This window comes from Microtus oregoni, unplaced genomic scaffold, assembly GCF_018167655.1.
Source record: "Microtus oregoni isolate MIOR12 unplaced genomic scaffold, Mior012 000046F_ref0000063, whole genome shotgun sequence".
NCBI classification, from domain to species: domain Eukaryota; kingdom Metazoa; phylum Chordata; class Mammalia; order Rodentia; family Cricetidae; genus Microtus; species Microtus oregoni.
The window spans coordinates 17,820,355-17,825,752 of NW_024543220.1; positions in this window are offsets into that span (position 1 = coordinate 17,820,355).

Sequence of the window (5,398 nt, forward strand, 5' to 3'; positions counted from 1 at the left end):
AAGACAGACGGATCTCTGTGAGTTCGAGCCCAGCCTGGTCTACAAGAAAGAGCTAGTTCCAGGATAGGCTCCAAAGCTACAGAGAAACCCTGTCTTTAAAAACCAGGAAAAAAAAAAAAAAGATGCAGCATTTTCTGCATTCCCTAGCCTGCTACCCTCTCCAGGACACCCTGTTCATTTTGTCATCGTATTGATGGCAGGTCCTCCAATAGGCAGGGCACCTGGCTAAGGCAGTAAGGCAGACACCCCTTCCTTCTGAATGTTCCTGATGCCACGTCAGCCCTACTGCCCTACTACTGCCCTAGGGCTCCCCTTGTGTATCCCAATAGTCAGTAATCACTGAAAAGCATGCTCTAAAGAACTGGGGCTCCCAGGTGGCCTTGTCCCCAGGGACAGTGCATACGCAGTAGCCACCCTCAGCTTCAGTTCAGGCATGGAGGCTCCTGTTCCCCTGATCCGTTAAAGACCGGTGCTAAATCTACTTATGCAAACGAGGCTGCAAGTCCCAGTGAGACCTAGAACTGAGCACAGCTGGAACAGGTGCCACAGCTGTCTGCAAAGGAGAAGATCTGAAGTCAAACGGAACAGGGCTCATGTTCACAGCCCCTTCCTACAGCTCCATCTTGCTGTCACAAGGACCCAGGATGGAGAAATGCGTCCCACCTGACAGGCTGAGTGTCATCATCAGCTCAATGCCCCAAGCAAGGCCTCCTTCATAGGCCTTCAAAGGCCAAGGTCTGACCTTGGCTCTGTGTTTCCTCACACTATAAAACATAACTATCATGTTGGTTTCACAAGGGGATCCATGCAAAAGACAAACGGCAGTTACTCCTGTATTATACCAGTCCCGGAAGTCCACATCTGGATGCAACATAGGCTTGCGTCCGCAGGAAGCTAAGGACTGATGCAGACAGCACAGCTGGAAGAATGAGACAAGAGTTTGTCCCTGCCGGGCGGTGGTGGTGCACGCCTTTAATCCCAGCAGAGGCAGAGGCAGGCGAATCTTTGTGAGTTCGAGACCAGCCTGGTCTACAGAGCTAGTTCCAGGACAGGCTCCAAAGCCACAGAGAAACCCTGTCTCGAAAAACAAAAACAAAAACAAAACAAAAAAAAAAAGTTTGTCCCAGGAACTAAAGCTCCTTGCACAAGGAGATTCCCACAGCTGGCCTTCGGGCAGGGGAGGAGAGCAGGGCCCTATGCCTAGAGATGGCAACCAGAGCCAGACAGCTGAAGCTATGCACAGGGCAGCCTCAGAAGCTCGGAGACGGGGCCTCCTGTCCCAGGTTAGGGCTGTCTGCACTCACCCCACCTGAATGTGTGGGAAATGATGGGGAGATGCTGCTCTGGACACAAGGGGAGCAAACAGACATAGGGGTTCCTGCTGAGCAAGGATGGAAACTCCTACAGGCACCAGCTGAGGACACAGAGGGAAGAGGGGATGGTGGCCCCTTAGGAGGGGTCTGGCTGGGTCCATGTGACCAAACCCCAGTTAGGTCCAGGCAGGAGCAATCATGATGGAAACTCCAGCTACTGGGGTCTGAGAAGCACTGATATTTCTCAGCTCTAACTCGAGAGCCCAAAACAAGAGGTTCTGATTCAGGATGACTGACTCAAGGTTTTTTGATTGGTTGATTTCTTCTTGTTGTTTGTCTGGTTGGTTTTGGTTTTTCGAGACAGGGTTTCTCTGTAGCTTTGGAGCCTGTCCTGGAACTAACTCTCTCTGTACACCAGGCTGGCCTAGAACTCACAAGAGACCCACTTGTCTCTGCCTCCCGAGTGCCTCCTGGATTAAAGGTGTGTACCACCACAACCCAACCTGGCTCAACTCTTGGCAGTCAGCTGAATGAAAACTAGACATTCCAGTCACAAGTTTAACACACAAATAAAGGATGGGGAAACCAGCAGAGATTTTAAAAAAAAAAAGTCAATCCCAAAACGACCCTGATGCTAGATTTGTCAAAGACCCTGATGCAGAAATTGCATATAAGTGAAGAAAGGGAAATACAAGATTAAAAAGAAACATGGGAACTAGGGGCAGCTTTGAGCTCGGGATGTAGCTCGGTGACATTGTTTATTCAGTGTGCACAAGGCCCCAGGTTCAACCCCCACCATTGTAAAAATAAAGAAAAGAAAATAGACGACGCGTCAGGTCACAACCACGGGAATCCAGCCACATCCTGATGCCACCTGCAGTCCGTGGTTCATTAGCAGCTCTCTCCTTGTAAACTGATCGATAGAAACTAACACATCTGCTGGGTGGTGGTGGCGCATGTCTTTAATCCCAGCACTAGGGAGGCAGAGGTAGGCAGATCTCTGTGAGTTCGAGGCCAACATGGTCTACAGAGTGAGCTCCAGGACAACCAGGGCAACACAGAGAAACCCTGCCTCGAAAAAAAAAAATCAAAAAAACAAAAAAAGAAAGAAAAAGAAAAGAAACTAATATATCTGGGGGGGGGGAAATAATTATGCCTGGGGACAGTTATCTGCTCTAACTTACACGCAGCTGGTATCCTTGACAGACAGGCAATGAGAAGAACAGACAGAAGTTAAGACATCACACCCAAACCTCAGCAGGCCCCCGATAAATACAAGGACACCACGTGTGTGTGTCACAGTCAAACTGCAGAGAACCAAGCAGAGAAAATCCTAAAAGCAAACAGAGCTACGCAGCTCTGTGCGAAGAGACAGAAACCAGAAGCCGGGGTAAGATGCCAGAATCTCTAAAAGAAAAGGACAACTACCCCTATATGATATTATGGACCGTGAATGTGAACATACGGAATACATGTGCAACCATACGGTCAGGGGGAGGTGTGAGCATATGAAGGTCCATGAGCATGCATGTGTGTTTGGGCTGGCATGTGGACATGCAATTGTGTGAAGAACTGTGTAGATTGTGACCGACCACTTGCAAGTGTGGACACCCAGCTGGCCTGGAAAAGCAAGGGGAGGGAGCCACATCACAGGAGCTCCTGGACCTGTCTAGGCCTCACTGTTCCCAAAGCACTTGAGTCTCATGCAAAGCCCAGCTCCGGCTCTCCTGGAGCAACAAATCAGATGACCCTGAGTGAGCACATGACTAGGCTGCACCTGGCCCGTACACAGAAGCCAGCAGCACACGCAAGCCCCCAAGTCAACAGACACCACGGCGTGGGGCAGGACAGCCTTGAGGTTAGGATAGTTGAGATACATACAGAACTGGGGCTGGATTAGCAGCCCCTGGGGGAGGAAAGAGCTACAGGCTCCCACAGTGGACTCCGTATATGTCATGGAGGAGGAGTAAAAGGAGGGGGTATTTAACAGAGCACCTGTTGGCCCTGTTCAGTCACATCTCTGCCTTTTAACGGTTGTGGGCCAGGCTCCGGGGTCCCAGGCTGAGGGTGACGAGGACTCCTCCGGATTCCACCTCCACAGTGGAATTGGTTCATGTAGCGGGGTCCATGGAGTAGCCCAGGTATATGAGGAGGATGGGAACACAAGAGACAAAGCAAGCTGCCCAAAACAGGTTCTCATCCTGGGACAGTCGACCAAAATCCCCACAGCACGGGTTCACATAGCAGTGCTTTCTCACGCATGTGCTCACGGGCCACACCTGGGGAGTCAGTGCTCAGAGGACCCACGTTGATGCTTAGCGAGGAGAGCCCGGGATGGGTTAAGGGCCCACCGGTGGGGCATCTGGGATCGGAGAGCAGCCTTGCTGCTGCCAGCTGCTCTACCAGCTGGGAACCAGTCCAAGAGGGAGAACCCATGAGGAGCCCGAGTCGGCCCGGCTGTCAGGGCTGCTGTCGTTTCATGTGGTTCCAACTCGCGAGTGTGATCCAGGATTTCAAAGGTTCACCAGCAAAGGAGGGCCCTGCATGTCTGCCTCCACCCGATCCAGCTCCGGTGTCAGGTCCTCTGCCAGAAAGCTAAAGGCACATGCACACAACACACGCAACGAGAGGAGCTGCCGTTATACTTTCTCCACCAGCCCTCAGCAGAGTAGTTCTGGAGCCGCAGAAAATGCCACCCTACCCCCAAGCACAGCTGGGCCGTGCCCACTGTGGGTTGTTCATTGGCCCCACCTCTGCGGGGCTTTGGTACAGGCCTGAGGGGGATACACAGGAACGTCACTTCTAACTGCTGCCAAGCCTCAGGTGGCCTGGGGACAGAATGCTATGAGATCCCCTTACACCCCTGGAGACATGCACAGGCCCACTGCCACCCAGGGTGTTCAGAGAATAAGACAATGGAAAGCTTAGGCACAGAATGGGCCCAGAAAGTCCTGAGCCAGGAGATGGTCCTTGATCAGAGGAGATGGGCACGCAGAGAAAGCCAGCTGCTAGCCCCTTCCCAGCTGACCAGGCACTGAGTGGTCATGGAGTACTGGGTGGTGTAGCCTTCACCCCCATTTCCAGACTGGAAAACAAAGGCTCAGAAAGGATGTGGGCATCAATAGCCCAGCTATGCCCTGGGAGTAGGCTGTGCCTGCCATCCGTGTATGGATGTGGGCATCAATAGCCCAGCTATGCCCTGGGAGTAGGCTGTGCCTGTGACAGGTTGAACCAAGTCACCAATGAGCACTCACATCTCCAGACATCACTCTGGAAGAAGACATGGCTGCTGCTGGTGGCCCTGCTTGGGAAGCTGAGTAGGAATAACTGAAACCACTGGGAGTTGTGGGGGTGTGCAGGGAAACAGGGGAAGGGACTAAGGACACACCAAACACCCAGGGAAGGAATGGCAGCACCATGCGGAGTCAAACCCAGGCCCGATCAATGACTGGGAGCTACCTCCCCAGGTAGAAAGGCTGCAAGCCTCTACCCACAGCAGCATTCTCCCAGGAACAGAGCGAAGGGAAACTAAGGCTGACCCTTGGAAGGGTCTACCAGAGGACTAAGGTTTGTTAAATAACTTGGTTTTTAAGGCAGTTCAACATCGACTGTACCTTTGCAGCACTGCTTCAAGAGTAAACTACAATGCCGGGCGTAGTGATGAATGCCTTTAATCCCAGTGTTTAAGAGCCAGAGGCAGGCAGATCTAGTCATGTCCAGCCAGGGCTACACAGTGAGAGCCTGGGGGATGACGTGGCAAGAATACGCTATGTGCACCTGAAGCACAGTGCCGTCGGGTATCTGCTAGCGGCCACCCTGGACCCCATACTCACAGACTGCTCCACAGTTATTAAACCCCACATCTCCAAGTTCATAGGCTCCTGAATCCTGCTACAGACCCGAGCGGAAAATCCCCAGTCCTGGAGACCAGAGAGAGGCGGAAAGGAGAAGGGAGACAGAAGGAAACAGGAGCCTGGAGAGAGCACCTGGCACCCACAGAGCTGCCTCCAACCAACTCCGGAAGGGGACCCAGGCTCAGGTTCCCGAAGGTTCTATGAGAACAGCAGAGGAAAACGCTGTGGGGG